At 40.0% G+C, this 9,265-nt stretch overlaps 1 pseudogene across 1 annotated transcript; it reads right to left on the bottom strand.

Annotated features, from left to right (window-relative positions):
- Nucleotides 1–6,770: 6,770 nt before the first annotated feature.
- LOC309486894 (kinesin-like protein KIF2A) lies at nt 6,771–8,895 on the bottom strand (annotated as a pseudogene). The gene is made up of 2 exons: nt 8,872–8,895; nt 6,771–8,772 (listed from the first exon to the last, which is right to left on the bottom strand). The product of its transcript is annotated as a kinesin-like protein KIF2A (transcript).
- Between the last annotated feature and the right edge of the window lie 370 nt (nt 8,896–9,265).

Here is a 9,265-nt window from a genome sequence, read left to right as displayed (position 1 = left end):
TAATGGGTTATATCTGGTTTTGTCGCATCGCTGGCGTTTGGTGTAGACACCGTGTTAGTTCTTGTCATGCATGTTTGTGCTACACACATGAATAAATGAATTTAGCAAGTGCACTTAGGCCGTGTCCGAAACCATTTTTGCTAGTTTAACGACGGGAAAAATGGTAGACACGCAGCGCATGGTCTAAAAGGGTTGTTCCTATTCTCTTAATGAGTAATGGGTGTGTTTTGGGGGTTAACGTGCAATAAACCAATAAGTGTCTCATCTCACATTCCCTTTAAGAGTCTCATCTCCCATTCCCTTTAAAAGCCAGTTGCGCTCGCGCCATGGCGGATTCGCTTATTACATGGCGGAATTTGCAAGCGGAAACACTGAACGCTTCTCCAGACAGGAAACGGATCTGCTCGTGTGCGAGGTTAAAGCACAAGCAGATCATCTTACGGGACAAGCCGGATTCCACCATATCTTTAAAGGAGTCATGACCTGTAATTTTCACTTTTCCACGAGAAAAAATGTATGTTATGATTACCTAACGATTATACACTGGCCGGGAAGCCGATATTTAAAAGTGAAGCGTTTGTTTACCCCTGGGTTCGTCAACCAGCCCACGTGCACGCGCAATTAAATACGTGATGTTAATTTCTGCGCCGACTTGACGTCAAGTCGCCGCAGGATATACCATATATGGACACCGCAGACCTATGCTGCAGGAAGCCCGCCCTGCCCCTCTCCCCCTCATATTCAGTCGAGCGCCGCCATTACTGAATTCCGATTCGAAGTACGCACTCGACCGTGTAAGATGCAGAAACGTGGTGCACACGTGAGTTGCTCTGTTGTTGACTGCCAGAATCAACATGGAAATGTTTTTTCTCTCCCAAGAACGGACCAAGCTATCAGGGACCAGTGGATTAAAATCATTTTTAATGACGCGGTTCCTACAACCCTTCCCACTGGCTTAGGTGTCTGTGCTAAACATTTTACAAAAATTGCGTTGCAATGATAAGATCTTTATTCACGCGATCAACAGACTGTCTGTCATCTGCTCAGTCAGTGCTCATCATGCTGCAACCTTTCATGTGATGGAATAGATTTAAATATAATGCTTTAAACGATACTTTTCACGATTTGTTAATCTCGATAGCTGTAATAGTAAAAACGTAGTAAAAGTTTTTGAGAGAGTTCATGTAATACTAGCTATTTCATATGCAAGCATGTCAGTCTCACAGCAGACACGCACCTTAAAACAGAGCGTTCAAATCTGAGGCTGAAATCAGGCTTGGAAAAATGGCTTTTATTTATAAATTATGACAATTTTTGATGTAAAAATCATACTAACATTATAAGGGCACCCCAGGCAACATTATAAAATAATAAAACAATCCAGTTCATGACTCCTTTAAGTACACTATATTAATCTTTTACATTGTAATCCTTTTATTTTTAATATTTGGCTAGTCTGTGTGCTGCTGTGAGTCCCTGTGTGTGTAATAAGCAGAGTGTACTGCGTTGTGGACCCGCTATAGGCGCACATTACTAACGCGCTCTTTAAATAACAAAAAAAAAATACTGCGCCATTGACTTTAGACCAGGTTTCAGTTGGTCAATGGCGCAGTCTATTTCAGTCGCCTCAAAAAAGCAACGCGCCAACAATGCGCCTGAACACACCTCATTCTCAGACCAGCAGCACATGGGCGCACAAATGCATTTGCTATTTAAACAATGTGCAGGACATGAAAATGATAACTGCGTCGGGCTGAAACTAGCAAAAAACACTTGTGTCGCGCCTGGCGCTGCATTGCACCGGATGTATGATAGGGCCCAATATGTCTTGCAACCACATTGCAACAAACTTACATAAAACATAGAACACTCATAGCAACCCCATATGTCCTCAGAAGAGATTTGCAACGGCATAGGAAAGCTCTGGCAACCACCCATAACTGAAAAAAACACTCGTTTCTGTATATAACCCCACGTCCACCTCGTGCAACTCAACAGTCAATTAAGAATGACAAAAGCATTTGTGTCCTAAAGCAACAGATGTGAAAGTTCAGTGTTAACTGGACATACTCATTTAAACTCCTGCTCTACCCACTGTAACTCATCACAGTCAGCGGACACAAAGCCTGTTTTCTGCTCTTATAACCTCCTGTGTGTCAGACGCCCAACAAAACCAGAGGCCCATCACACTGTCCGTCTGAAAGCGCCACTGAAAGGGAAGAATGCAGCATGAGAATGAGCTTTCTCCAGCAGACGGGCAGATGAATGGAGTCGAGCTGGTGCTACAGACTCTTGGCACATGGAGTCCAGTGTTATAAAGAGATTCGTCCTGGGTGGGTAAACAACAGTTCCTGTCCTCTCTTCTGATGCAGAAAGGCATTGGATGGGGGAAGAGTTGGCATGAGTGCCAACCAACAACTGAACTTTAATCTCAAACTAAACTCAGAGCACAATCTATCCTGCTATGATTAATACGGTGTCTGCACTGCAAGCGCCAGTCGAAGCTTCATGTCACCTCAGAAAGAGCAGAACGGACCAATCAGCTGTGAGCTTGAGGACATATATATATGATTGGTTATTTCTGAACATAATCACATACACAAGTATAAAAGGGTGTGCACACTTATGCAGTTACTATTCCAAGTTATTTTCTCTCCCTGAAATGTGTCCATTTGATTTCCATTGGCATTGAAATTTTTACATTAAAGGTGCAAAAGTTTTCATATGATTTGCTTAATTTTTGACATCACAAAAGCAGCCTATCTATCTATCTATCTATCTATCTATCTATCTATCTATCTATCTATCTATCTATCTATCTATTTATCTATCTATCTGTCTATCTATCTATCTATCTATCTGTCTATCTATCTGTCTATCTATCTGTCTGTCTATCTATCTGTCTGTCTGTCTGTCTATCTATCTATCAATCTGTCTGTCTGTCTGTCTGTCTGTCTATCTATCTATATGTCTGTCTGTCTGTCTGTCTGTCTATCTATCTATATGTCTATCCATTGTTCTGTATATATATATATATATCTGTCTATCTATCTATCTATCTGTCTGTCTATCTATCTATCTGTCTATCTATATGTCTGTCTGTCTATCTATATGTCTGTCTGTCTATCTATCTATCTGTTTATCTATCTATCTGTCTGTCTATCTATCTGTCTATCCATTGTTCTGTATATCTATCTATCTATGTCTATCTATCTGTCTGTCTGTCTATCTATCTATCTGTCTATCCATTGTTCTGTATATATATCTCTCTATCCATTGTTCTATCTATCTATCTATCTATCTATCTATCTATCTATCTATCTATAGATCTATCTATCTAGCTAGCTAGCTATGTCTATCTATCTATGTATCTATCTATGTCTATCTGTCTATCTATCTGTCTGTCTATCTGTCTTTCTGTGAATTCTTAGATAATAATATGAATTTCGTTGAATTGCAATTAATTTGAATTTAACTTCCTTACATTTAAATTGCAATTCTTCATCCAGTATTTCATCTCAATTCAAATTAAAAATCATAAATTTAAAGGCATTCTGAATTTAATTCTGAATGGAGCACTACCCTGCTGTTTAACTGCATTTACACATACAGATGGAAACAAAAAGATAATTTAAATAAGATTTAAAAAATGCTTTGCCTCTAAAATGAAGGGGCTAAAAAAAAGTATAAACTAAAAATAGTTTAAAAATAAGGCCGATCAGCGCATTTTAAGAGTCAAGTTAAAAATAACTCAAATTTCATGATGTTACCGAGCTGCTCAATGTCAATTTAAAACCAAAGTACCAATCGATTACACCAGTGGTGGTTCTCAATCCTGGTCCTGGGGACCCACAGCTCTGCACATTTTATATGTCTCCCTCATTTAACACACCTGATTCAGATCATCAGCTCGTTAGGAAAGAGCTCTGAACTGAACTGGGTGTGTAAGATAAAGGAGACATATAAAATGTGCAGAGCTGTGGGTCCCCAGGACCAGGATTGAGAACCTCCCGCCCGCAGAGTCGATGAGGTGAATCGCGCATATAGGGTCACACTCTTTGAAAAAGATTCAGTGACTATGTAGACTATGCAAGTTCTATATTTTAGGTGAGAGCATCATGAGCTGAAGATTTAATGTGGTCAGACGAAGGAGGGAGACGTGGGTGTTGTCCAGATGCTCTTCACCGTCTCGTCTGGGAAGAGTCCAGGACTCACGTTCTTTCCAAATGGAATTGCACTGTCACACTGCACATCCATTAAGACCCCGCTAAGTGATCGCCTGGCTTACGAGAGCCTAAGAGAAGATGAGCTAATCTCGTCTAATTTACAAGAGGGGTTAGCTTTACTCCTCGCAGTGTCATTCTGGATATGGGTTTGAAGACAAGTTCAGAGCTTTTGACTGAGCTTGAGTTTCCACCGTCAGACGAGAGCAAACGTCTCCTATTGGATCCATTTACTACAAATTAACCATCAGTTCTGAGCTAATACTAACAAAACTTCAAGCTTTCATTCTGAAAAGAATGACATCAACAGATGAGATTAGGGGAGGAACGGTACACAGAAGTCACGGTTTCGGTTCAGACCTCGGTTCAGACATCACGGTTCGGTACAAGTTCGGTACAATGGAGGGAAAAGCAAAACAAAAATGTAGAAGGCAATTTTTTTTTTATTGTGCATGTCTGTAGGCTGTTCCACCAAAGGAAAATAAATGTCTTAAGCCTTGTATTTTTTAAATAAGTTTTATTAATAAAGTAAAGGCATGGAACCAGTTTATTTGTAGTGCATTGCCAATAGTTTTATATAATTAGTTTATTAATTAAATTAATGAAAAGACAAAAAGACCTTGAGATATGTTTGGTAATTGTACCTGAATGAATTTAAAATTAATTTGCTATATTTCAGATCAATATTTGTATTTGTTTTCCTTCAAATTTCAATTAACACTTACCTCATTCTCATCTGAATTATAATTTATTTCTGTATAAAATAATACTACCATTAAAAACAAATTTGATTTTCTTTTAATCAATGTAGAATGTGTAACTTACTGTGTTGGGTGACAGTTGTAGGTTACAGTTTGACAAGAGTTTACAGTTTGAGAAAAGCACAATGTTGTGTTTTATTGCGAGTGTACACAGATATAAGTAATCACTTTGCAGTTTGAATGATGTCCTATGAACAAAATGGCGGAGAATGTTTAAGTTTCCACTGTTCGATCGCGCCCGCGCCTCTCTCAACACACACACACACACACACACACACCATTTTCCAGCATTGCAAACTTGACATCGCAGCCTGCCTGTCCATTAGCCACGGAGCTTCAGAGCTAAGGCGGAGCTACAGATTTGGTGTCCCTAAAGAACCCGCGTATCTAACAGTAGTTCCGCATTACATTAATTAATTTGCACGTGAGTTTTATTTATTTTTATACCGTGTATTCTCCGTGTGTATTCATGCACCGAACCGTGACGCCCGTACTGTCTCGGTTCAATACGAATACATGTACCGTTCCACCGCTGGATGACATGTCCACTGATTATTATTCTCCAAAGTGCGACAGTATTTAAAAGATATTTCGAGAAGTTATTTGCTTGAGGTGCTTGTGTAGTAACGTTACTCCTGTAAATAAACAAGAAAATGAAGAGAAGAACGCTAATGATGGCTTCTCGTCTCTGCATTTACTACGAATGAATCAATAAAAGTAGATGCATATTACAACCGTTCAGCACATTACATGGTCAACACATGTATGACTTTTACATAGTAATGCCTGAATATCATTAACAACTTTAAACATTTTGCATATCCAGCATTTACAATTGCCAAAGTGACACTCTAATCGAAAATTTCTATAACATTTTCACTGGTATTTAACCTTTATCTAACTAATAACATGAGAATGATGATGTAAAAATACATGTAGAATACAATCCATATTTTCAGCTGAGAACACTACTCAGTTCGTTGTCTGATGTATTACATTGAATGACGAGACATGAAATTCACTCTTCAAATACATTCACTCAACTGTAACGCATAACACAGTTTACAGACATCACCGCAGATTAAACGACCACGTCTGTAAATTAAAGATAATTCATAACGCTAAACAATATTATCTCTTATAGATTAAAATATTATTTCTACTTTACCCACTTCTGTGACGAACTTTCGCGCTAATCGCGGAGCACTTATGCTAACCATGTGCTCAACCGCACTGAACTCATGACAACTTTTACTGAAGTTTAAAATATCAGCTTTAAACACATACAATTCGTTCGTATTATATTAACAGTGTTTATACTCAAATCGAAAGTGTGTTTTTGCATTATACTTTGCAGTAACCTGTAAATAAACAAGAAAATGAAGAGAACACTAATATGATGGCTTCTCGTCTCTGCATTTACTACGAATGAAGCACATCACTAGCAAACTAGCCAGCGTGTGATGACGTCATGCCTAATGAAAATAATGAATTCACTAAATGCACAAAACATATTTTTCTTCTCATAAACACAAATAACGAATTAATACTATTTTACAGTATTAGAAAAATAACATTAAACAATTTGGGAACTTATTCAATATATCACACTCTCCCCGACAGGATAAGATGTCGTCCCGACATCTACCAATGTCCTTATAAACTTCGATTGCTTCCAGTTCAATAACTTGTTTTTTTCATTGGTATACTCAGTCAAATTTCCTCTATAATGACACTTTAAGTTCACATGTTAAAGTAGAAAAGAGTTTCTTCAGAATACTTCTGAATACTATCATGAAGCCTACGAGACTCTTGTATTTGTTGTTCCTCCACGAGCAAGTTCCAGGCTGGCTTGTTCCTCTTCTTGGAGCGTAGAACGGAATGACCTCACTTTATCTCGGAAGCTCAATAAAGATCTCGATCTTCTGGTCAAGAATCTGCTCGAGCTGAGAGGAGTAGGTGTCCACCTCCTCCGTCATCTCCAGGAGAACCTTCTCGTCCTCAAGCCACCTGATAGACTCCTAAAACACAGCCCTGTGGTCCTCCAAAACCTGCTCCTCCATCTCCACCAGCTGAGACACTGCCTCATGGAACGTGAAGAGCTGAGGGCAGACTTCCTCTTCATTCTGTCCACAGAGCAGTTTGAGGTCATCTCTCTGAGGGGAGTTACCCAACTCCCAATCCTCATCCATGATGTCCAGCTGGTTGATAGCATTGACATTGGGGCGGATTTCCTCCGTCACAGCATTAGGATCCACGGTCAGCTCCTTCACTCTGTTGGCATATCTTAAGAGTGTTCAGCGTGTTCTCACAGGAGGCCATACCAGGAGAGATGGTGGCGATCATGCATGTCCTGGAGTTCTCACCGATAAATGAGTCTCTGAGGACCTGTGTTAGCTTGCTCGCTCTGAATGGGGTGTGAGGCTTATTACGGCCCAGAGCTCTGATACATTCCTTTAGAGCCAACAGAATCTTGTTGATTTCGGCTCCCTCTAAACGAGTCTGCCGATCAACGCTGGACGTGTCCGCTCCACGCTCGTTACCCGCCAGATCAATGAATGAGAATTTGCCATGCATCTTGCCCTTCCTTCGTAGTATGATTTGAAAGACGGCGTGGCTACAGGACGAGTGGGCATTGGCTGAGGTCTGACCTGATGTCCTGCAGCTGTTTCCCATTTCAATGAGTTTGAGGACGTCCTCAGTGCATTTGACCTCACGTTCCTGAAGTCCAACCACTTGCACCTGTTGCTTTCCATCTTCTAGCATACGCAGTTTAGCCTTCCGATTCAACGGATCAAATACCTTTTCACTGTAAATTTCAAAGAACGTTGCATAAACCTGAAGATCCAGCTTCTTATAGTTTGGTTTCTTCAGCATGAGAAAAACATCTCGAGCAGCTAATGCATAGATTCCTTTAGAGCAATCCTGGTTCTTTCCTGAAAAATCTCCACCCATGGTATGTTTGGCCATAAGCAAAGCATGTGGCCATTCCTCTATCAAATATGGTTTCCACAAGAGGTCTTGCAGTAAACCTGTAAACCATTTCATTTGTTGTGCTGTCATCAAAGGCATTATCGAAGCGGAATATGTTTGGTTCTCTAGGTGTCGAGTCAGGTCCACCTTCTGTTTTGGTTCATGAACCATGACAACATCTTTACTTGGAATAGTGATCACATCTAGGTCCTTTACTGTCAACTCTTTTTTATTGAGGGGTCGTTTCCTAACACAAACACATATTCTGTGCTCTTCAATCAAATCTGTCGTGGTTAGTGGTCGATAGTCCAAACTTGCTCTGAAGTCTCTGATCATCTGAAGTATTTCATAGTTTGGGACCGTTGTATCAATCTCCTGTGCTCGCTTCTCTCTCAGTTCCTGTTGCTTTACCTGCACCGCTCCCTCTTCTCCTGCAATTTTTCCACTTCCTTCACACAGTTCGAATTCCTCCTTGCGTTCTGGTGCTGAATTAGCTGACTTTGGGTCTGGCTCTGTGTGGGTTGAGAGGGTTGTTGTGCAGGTGGAGGGGGTGCTGATTCTGGCTGCTGCTGCTGGGCCGGCCGTGCCCGAGTCGAGACAACTCTGTTGTCTCTGGATGGGATTTCACTTCTTCCCGGTGCAATAGTTCTACGATTCTTAGGGATTTTGTTGACTTTCACAGAGCTGGGTGTAGGAGACGGTGGTGTAACAGGGCTCAAGGAAATCTATTCCTCTGCAGCAACATCTGGATTTAGTGAGAATATGCCCTCCAAATCAATCTCTATCCCAGCGGTGCCTCCAAAATTGTAGTACTCCTGTAAATAAACAAGAAAATGAAGAGAAGAACGCTAATATGATTGCTTCTCGTCTCTGCATTTACTACGAATGAAGCACATCACGGGCACGGCGCGCACCAAACTAGCGTGAGATGACGTCATGCCTAATGAAAATAATTAATTCACTAAATGCACAAAACATATTTTTCTTCTCAAATAACGAATTAAATACTATTTTACAGTATTAGAAAAATAACATTAAACAATTTGGGAACTTATTCAATATATCACACTTGGTAAAAGTATTGTGATTAAGACTTTTTATCTCACAATTCTGACATTTTTTCTCACAATTGCCTGATATAAAGTCAGAATTCCAAGATATAAAGTCAGATATGTGAGACATAAACTTGCAATTCTGAGAAAAAAAATTCTCTGAATTGGACTTTATAACTTGCAATAGCAAGAAAAATGTTGTATCTCGCACTTCTGACTGTTTTTCTTGCAATTCTGCAATTCAGAATTTCAGGAT

This window comes from Leuciscus leuciscus, assembly GCF_965113295.1.
Source record: "Leuciscus leuciscus genome assembly, chromosome: 22".
Lineage (NCBI taxonomy): Eukaryota > Metazoa > Chordata > Actinopteri > Cypriniformes > Leuciscidae > Leuciscus > Leuciscus leuciscus.
This window is presented reverse-complemented; position numbering and strand designations above follow the sequence as displayed.